Below are 7,866 nucleotides of genomic sequence, written 5' to 3' on the forward strand. Positions count from 1 at the left end.
CTGCATTTGCTGTTAACATGAAGATCAGGGAGCTCTCTATGGGAGAAATGCAAGCCATTTTGAAGCTGAGAAAAGAAGGAGAGGCATTGCACAAACAATGGGCATAGCCAATGTAACAATTTGGAATGTCCTGAAAAAGAAAGAAACCACTGGTGTACTGAGGAACAGACGCCGAACGGGTCGGCTGAGGAAAACAACAACAGTCGATGACAGAAACATTGTGATAGCTGTGAAGAAAACCCCAAAAACTACAGTCAGTGACATCACCAACAACCTCCACCAGGCAGGGGTGAAGGTATCACAAGAAGACTTTGAGAGAAGAAATATAGAGGCCATACCACACGATGCAAACCACTCATCAGCAGTAAGAATCGGAAAGCCAGATTGGAATTCGAAAAGAAATACAAAAAAAATGTTCTGGAACAAAGATGAACCTCAAAAGCCACAAAAGTTCTGGAAGTAAGATGAACCTCTACCAAAAAGATGGAAAGGCCAAAGTGTGGGGAAAGAAAGAATCTGCTCATGATCCAAAACATACAAGCTTATCTGTGAAACATGGTGGAGGTAGTGTCATGGCTTGGGGTGGGTTGCATGATTGCTTCTGGAACATTCTCTCTTATTGATGATGGAACTCATGATGAACTCAGAAGTTTATAGGAACATTTTGTTCCAGCAAGCCAGTCGAACCTCAGCTCAGGAAAAACTTTATTTTTGGTGAGTAGCATGATTGATGAGAGCTAGATTCAGAGCTAGCATGAAGCATGGTGGCATGAAGCCTGGCTGAGACACAGCACACCCCTATAGCTTCTCTCTCCAAGAAAATCAGCTATGATTCTGTCCTTGTTTTGGACACAGCATTTCTGTCTGATCGCTAACTCTGAGACGGAGAGATGATTTCTGTCCTTCAGCCTTCTTTATCCATTATCCTGAAGTTTGTGTACTGAAACAGGCCTTGGGTGGGAAAAGATGCTGCTTTGGATGCACTCCTGTGCAAACTCTTGTGTTTGCAATCCTGAGCCTGTTTAATTCTAAAGCATGCTTTGGGAGAAGAGACGCATGCGAACCTTGGGGACGGAAGCTGCTCGTGCTCTGAACACTAAATCTGCTTACCTTGCACTTGAGTAAAAATGGGGAAAACATGAAATGTTTACAACATATTACAACCAGATCTTGAGCTCCTTCTCCAGTCCCACACACCACATAGCTAGCGCAGCAAAAATTCCCAGATAAAAAAGAAAAAAGTCTCAAAATGATGCAACCAACACAATATCCAGCAGCCATGAGTACTGTTACACTAACACTACTACTAATTTCATTTTGCACACGCTGAGATTAAGTTTGTACCATTCAGTAGGCAGAATCACAAGAGATTTCTTTAAGATTAAGTTTGATTATGCTGATTAAATATCTGTGTCTCAATAAAGGAGGAATTTTTATGTAAAGAGAAGTTTATTTAACATTTATTGTAGCAGACTCAGTGTCAGCACTTTGTCACACTCAAAGGTAAAGCTGTAACTTTAGGTTTTCCTAACGGCGTCTACACACTACGACTTTCATAGACGTCGGGTTGTGGTACCGTTCATATAACACAACTGTTTGTCTTGCCATGGAAGTTGTAGGGTTTTTAAACACGAACAATCGGCGACTAGGGTCAACACATTATAAAACATTTCACTATTGACGAACATTGGTGATCAGTGATTGGTCATTGGAAAAAAAAATGGTGATCAGTGATTGGCCATTGGGGACATTGTTGATCAGTGATTGGTCGTTGGGAACACTGGTGATCAGTGATTGGTAATTGGAAACAATGGTGATCAGTGATTGGCCATTGAGGACATTGGTGATCAGTGATTGGCCACTGGGGACATTGGTGATCAATGATTGGCCATTGGGGACATTGGTGATCAGTGATTAGCCATTGGGGACATTGGTGATCAGTGATTGGCCATTGGGGACATTGGTGATCAGTGATTGGCCATTGAGGACATTGGTGATCAGTGATTGGCCATTGGGGACATTGGTGATCAGTGATTGGTCATTGGGAACACTGGTGATCAGTGATTGGTAATTGGAAACAATGGTGTTCAATGATTGGTAATAGGAAAAAAATGGTCAATGTTATAGATCTGACCAAGTACTGTGTCTGTATATTAACTGATCTACAATCAATACTGCTATAAAGTCATTTAAAGGTAGAGAAGGAAGATTTTATACTGTTCACAGTGTTAGTGGCCATATTGTTTTGACTTCTCTCTCTAAATGAGGAAGAAGCTGAAACTTGAAAAGACTACCCCAAGTTAACGAGTTGAAATCTCAAGCTGGAGGTGCTTTTGGTGTTGTTGTTTTTTTTTGTATAGTTGTAGGCAGGGAATTACAAGTTGCCATTGATTTTTAAAACATTTTTATTTATTGATCAATGGCTCTTACATTGATTTTTACATGGAATTGAACATTGTTGATTTAGATTTTTAATTAAGAGTCACAGAAATGAGCTAAAAAATGAGCTGACTTGTTACTCAATCTTGACTGAACAAAACTGAATAATCATCTGGTTCTTAACTACGGTAATTAATTAACAATAACTCCCAATTCATAATCTACAGACAGTACAGACTAAAACAAACAGCTATACATACTAGAGTTTTCTAATAAAATTGTATTAACACCCTTGTTTTGGTCTAATCAGACATTAAAACTTTTCTCGAGTGAAGAACATTTTTTTTTTTTTAACATCAGAGTAAAGTACAGTATTGTTGAAGAAAATCAATTAAATATAAAACAGAATGAAATCTACTTCTTCCATCATCAGAGGCTTGTCTGTCTGTCCAACAGCAACGTCTTCCATGAAGCTTTTTATCTGCTAAGCAACATAACAGGCAAACAATAGCTTAATGATTAGGATTACTGCTTCAAAACCTGGCACATGAATACAAAATATAATTATTGCAACGTGGTCACAGGTGTGTGTGTGTGTGTGTGTGTGTGTGTGTGTGTATCGAAGATTTTACAGTACAACAGCTTCAAACGTGCCTCATCTAATCAGATATTAAAATGGAAACTATTCATTTTTAGAATTTTTGTATTTCTATACAGTTACTGTACATGTGTAATGTAAATACTGGTAATAAAATTATTTATAATCACAGGTTATTGTTGTCCATTTCTCTTTATACATTGACTGGCTAAATAAAATCATCACACTGACCCTGAGCAGACCTAATAAAAACTCATGTCGACATTTACATTTTAGACAATAAGCTGTTGGAATAGCTAGACACGTGCTGATGAAGAGCTACTTGTTCATTGATGGTTAGTTCCTGGATAGTAACCTGTGAGATATGGAACAGTACTCTCATGTATTAGGTAACTGTGTATTATGTGCTGCGCTGCATAATGATCCCACTATGTATGAGTATATGGATGAGACAACAATAAAATCACTTGACATCATACTTACAAAGATGAAACTGTTTAAGGATCCTCCTTTCCCTGTAAAGAAACATAAGCATGAAGATCACGTAAGTAATACTTATACTTTTAAAAATTATACAGTACAGATATTACGATATACAGTATTACCTGTACACTAAGAAGCTCCATGGCGAAATGAATACAGTTGTATGTAAGAAGATCATATTGTGGATTTTTCCTCATTGCCTTTTTAACGTTCTGTCTAAATGATACAGGGATTCCACCATTCTTCCTATAAATTGCAAATTTAAATCCTCCAGAAAACCCATTCACATTCACTTTGCTTACAATCCCTGGACAAGAACTGGAAGATGGACTGATAGAAGAACTAGAAGAGTAGCTGGAAGAGCTGGTAGATGAGCTACACAGATTGCTTACAGTTCCAGAGGAACTTGATACAGAGCCACTTGATCGAGAATTTGATTCTAGTGGGGGGAAAGGAAAAACATTTCAGTATACTGTACTGGTTTCCTGTAATAAGGAAATAGAAAAATCCCAATAAATACAGTGCTTAGGATTAATTATACTATTACAGATAATGGCATCACTGTGATACAGAAACTGATATTTCTATTTGTTTAGTTATACTGTGAGTTTCTCTATGTTAATATACTGTACAATTATAAAAAAAAAAAAAAGTTTTACGTGTGAAATGAATTATCTCATCTTCATCACAGCACACTCCAGCATGAAAGATCGTTCTGTACCATGTTCCACATTCCACAGTAAAGAGGTCTCCAAGGTCTGAATTTCCATTGTATTCATCATCAAAGTGTTTGACAATACTGAAGCCCTTCGGATTATATCCGCATCCAATCATCCAGGTGTCCCATGATGATGCCTACACACACACAAAAAAAAAAACAAAACAAACAAAAACACCAGAAAAGACAAATAAAACACCATACATATAGTATGATATATTTATTTATTTATTTATTTATACACAACCCCAATTCCAATTCATTTGAAAATTCAATTCACCCTGTACTATATTGAAATCACATTATTAACACATTATTTGGTGTTTTACTTTATGAATTTAATTTATTTTGGAAAATATACACATTTCAAATCTGATGATTTAAATAAAAAAGTTGGGACAGTCGACTTTTTCTCACTGTACATCACATTTTCTTTTAATAACACTTATTAAGGGTTTGGACGCTGAGTGAAGACTCCATTTGGTTAAGTTTAGCAAGCAGAAATGCACGCCAATCATCCAGTATGCATTTCTTCAGCTGCACAACTGTACAGGGCCTTCGTTGCATTATTTTAGGCTTCATAATGCACCACACATTCTCAATTCGGAGACAGGTCAGTACTGCAGCAGGCAATGCTCGCACCCGCACTCTCTGCTTATGCAACTATGCGCTTGTAATCCGGGCAGAATGTGGTGTGGCGTTGTCCTGCTCTGGATGGCAGCATATGTTGCTCCAAAATGTGTACATATCTTTCTGCATTAATGCTGCCCTCACAGATGTGTGAGTTACCCATGCCATGGACACTGACACACCCCCATACCATGGGCACTGACACGCCCCCATACCATGACAGACGCTGGCTTTTGGACCTGACACTGATAACAGCTTGGACGGTCCTTTTCCTCTTTGGCCCGGAGAACACGACGGCTGTTTTGTCCAAAAACTATTTGAAATGTTCACTTGTCGGACCACAAAACACGATTCCACTGTGCTACTGTCCATCTCAGATGAGACCGAGCCCAGAGAAGTGGGTGGAGCTTCTGGACTGTGTTGATGTACGGCTTCTGCTTTGCATAGTAAAGCAGTGAATGGTGTTTTGATGAACAAATGTTTACCAAAGTATTCCCGAGCCCATGTCAGGATCTCCATTACAGGCTCATGACTGTTTTTAAGACAGTGACGTCTGAGGGATCGGAGATCATGCGCATTCAGAAGAGGTTTTCGGCCTCGCCCTTTACACAGAGACATTTGACCGGATTCCTTGAATGTTTTAATTATATTGTGCACTGTAGAAGGTGAAATGCCCAAAATCCTACCGATTTGTCTTTGGAAATTCTTGGCGGATCGGTGAGCCTCGACCCATCCTTGCTCCTGAAGGACTAGGCCTTTTTTGGAGGCTCCTTATATACTATGATTAGACGATCGCCTCACCTGTTTCACATCACCTTCTTATTTCAACTTCTCACACGCTATTATCCTAAATTGCCCCTGTCCCAACTTTTTCTTTGCATGCATCAATTTCTAAATAAACATTTATCTTCAAAAAACTATGCAGTTGATTAGCTAAAACGTCAAATACGTGCAAATTTCTCATTTATAAGTTGCTTTGGATAAAAGCATCTGCTAAATGAATAAATGTAAATGTAAATCCATTTCAAAATACATTTTCAAATCACTGCTCTTTGTTTTTATTAGCATTTCTCCATACTGTCCAAACTTTTTTCAGAATTGGGGTTGTGTGTGTGTGTGTATATATATATATATATATATATATATATTTATATATATATATATATATATATATATATATATATACACAACCCCAATTCCTGAAAAAGTTTTTCTTCCTACATTAGTATATAGACACTCACCATTATTAATGCTCAACACCGACACTGTAAAATATTTAAAAAATATTCTGTCAGTTACTGTTAAATACATGAAACGCTAACATCTCATTACAAAATATATTACAATACATAATAAAAACAGCCCAACAAATCCAAAACAATAATACTGTAATAAAACTATGCCTTAATTAAATAGGTTTAAAGTATACTTGATCAAATATACCTTTTGTTCTGTTGGTCGTCACTGCTGTTTCTGAGCAAAAGAGAAAGCAAGAAGCTTTTATAGCAGGAGGGCTCTGGTCACAAAACAAGTTCAAGTGGTTTTGTTGTCATTTCAACCATATACATTTGGTACAGTACACAGTGAAATGAAACAACGTTCCTGTAGGACCATTGTGCTACATAAAACAGAACATTAGACAACATGGAACTAAATAAGATCTACAAACATTCTACATAAAGTGCTCGTGCAGACGTGTGCTAAAAACACAGGACAGTACAATACCAAAATAGGAACAGTATTTTAAAAAAAGAAAAAAGTAGTCAAACTGGTTATACCGTACTTACAGATCCTGTGCACCAAATTAGCAGCTTGGTCCCACTTCCTGAGAAACATGTATTTCAAAGTTACCACTCCCTACGAACAACCTTAACACTGCCTACAAACGACCACAACCCAACCTTAACACTGCCTCACTGCCTCAGAATCTAGTCTTGCACTGCAAAAAATATCTTAGCAAGTGAAAATATCTTGAATATTGTCAAATGTAAATGGTCTGCACTTATATAGCGCTTTTATCCAAAGCGCTTTACACTGGTTCTCATTCACCCATTCACACACACCAATGGTAGCAGAGCTGCTATGCAAGGCGCTAACTTGCCATCGGGAGCAACTTGGGGTTCAATGTCTTGCCCGAGGACACTTCGGCACGTGGAGTCACGTGGGCCGCGAATCGAACCGCCAACCCTACGATTAGTGGACAACCCGCTCTACCACCTGATCCACAGCCGCCATATCTAGTATGCATCTAGTATTTTCTATAACAAGATTGCAACAAACCAAATATAAGATAACTAAAACCCATTATTAACATGTAATATGTCAGTAAACATTTATTTTAAGTAGTAAAGTGTTTCAGCTCACAACCTTCATGCCTAGAGCTCATAAATAGCATGTTTTAGTTAAAATGTGAGAAAAATTGTAAAGTTCTGCCAGAATAGTTTGTCTCCAAACAAAATGGAGGTGTAATTTTATTCAGATTTTTTTTTTTAACAGCTCTCATTCTTGCACAATCAAACCCCAGCTTTAGTTTGTTGGTTTTCATCTGACTTGTGGATAATGGCTTTGGTGAACTGTGCTGTAAAAAGCAAAAGCATTCATTCCCTCAGTGGATTCTGGATCTTCAGTCAGGCTTCCGCAGTGATCTGGCAGTCGTTTGAACACGCAGTGAAGGCTGCTGCTTTACTCCTGACAAGGATGGTAATGCGGCGGGGATTTATTTATAACTGTGGGAGGATGAGGTAGAGATGGGTTTGAGGGGGAGAAGAGACACAGCCAAAGAGATTTACCAAAAGCGTTAGAAGAGCATCAGGTCTAAACATGTCAGAAATGGCTGAGAGAACACCTCCACAGAGCTCGATGCCCACAACAAATATCTGATGGAAACAACTGACTGCCCGATGAGTCACTCATACACACTGATATAAGCTGGCTGGTTTTCATGGGGTGGGCTGACAAAGCTGTCCCAGGCTGCTGCAGTTGTTTTTGTTCTTGATGAAATTAGATTCGATTCTAATATTGACATGCTAGCAGATATCCAGCAGTTACTGTACTCAAG

At 38.3% G+C, this 7,866-nt stretch overlaps 1 long non-coding RNA gene across 2 annotated transcripts; it reads right to left on the reverse strand.

The window, feature by feature from the left end:
- Positions 1–2,440: 2,440 nt before the first annotated feature.
- Positions 2,441–7,154, reverse strand: LOC128620513 (uncharacterized). 2 transcript variants are annotated; one of them, XR_008388159.1, is made up of 6 exons: positions 6,252–7,154; positions 6,050–6,073; positions 4,120–4,315; positions 3,583–3,899; positions 3,461–3,492; positions 2,441–2,863 (listed from the first exon to the last, which is right to left on the reverse strand). It is a non-coding gene; the product is annotated as an uncharacterized LOC128620513 (long non-coding RNA). The 2 variants fall into 2 exon arrangements; XR_008388158.1 differs by having other exon boundaries at positions 3,583–4,315.
- Positions 7,155–7,866: the final 712 nt, after the last annotated feature.

Source organism: Ictalurus furcatus, chromosome 16 (genome assembly GCF_023375685.1).
Source record: "Ictalurus furcatus strain D&B chromosome 16, Billie_1.0, whole genome shotgun sequence".
NCBI lineage: Eukaryota > Metazoa > Chordata > Actinopteri > Siluriformes > Ictaluridae > Ictalurus > Ictalurus furcatus.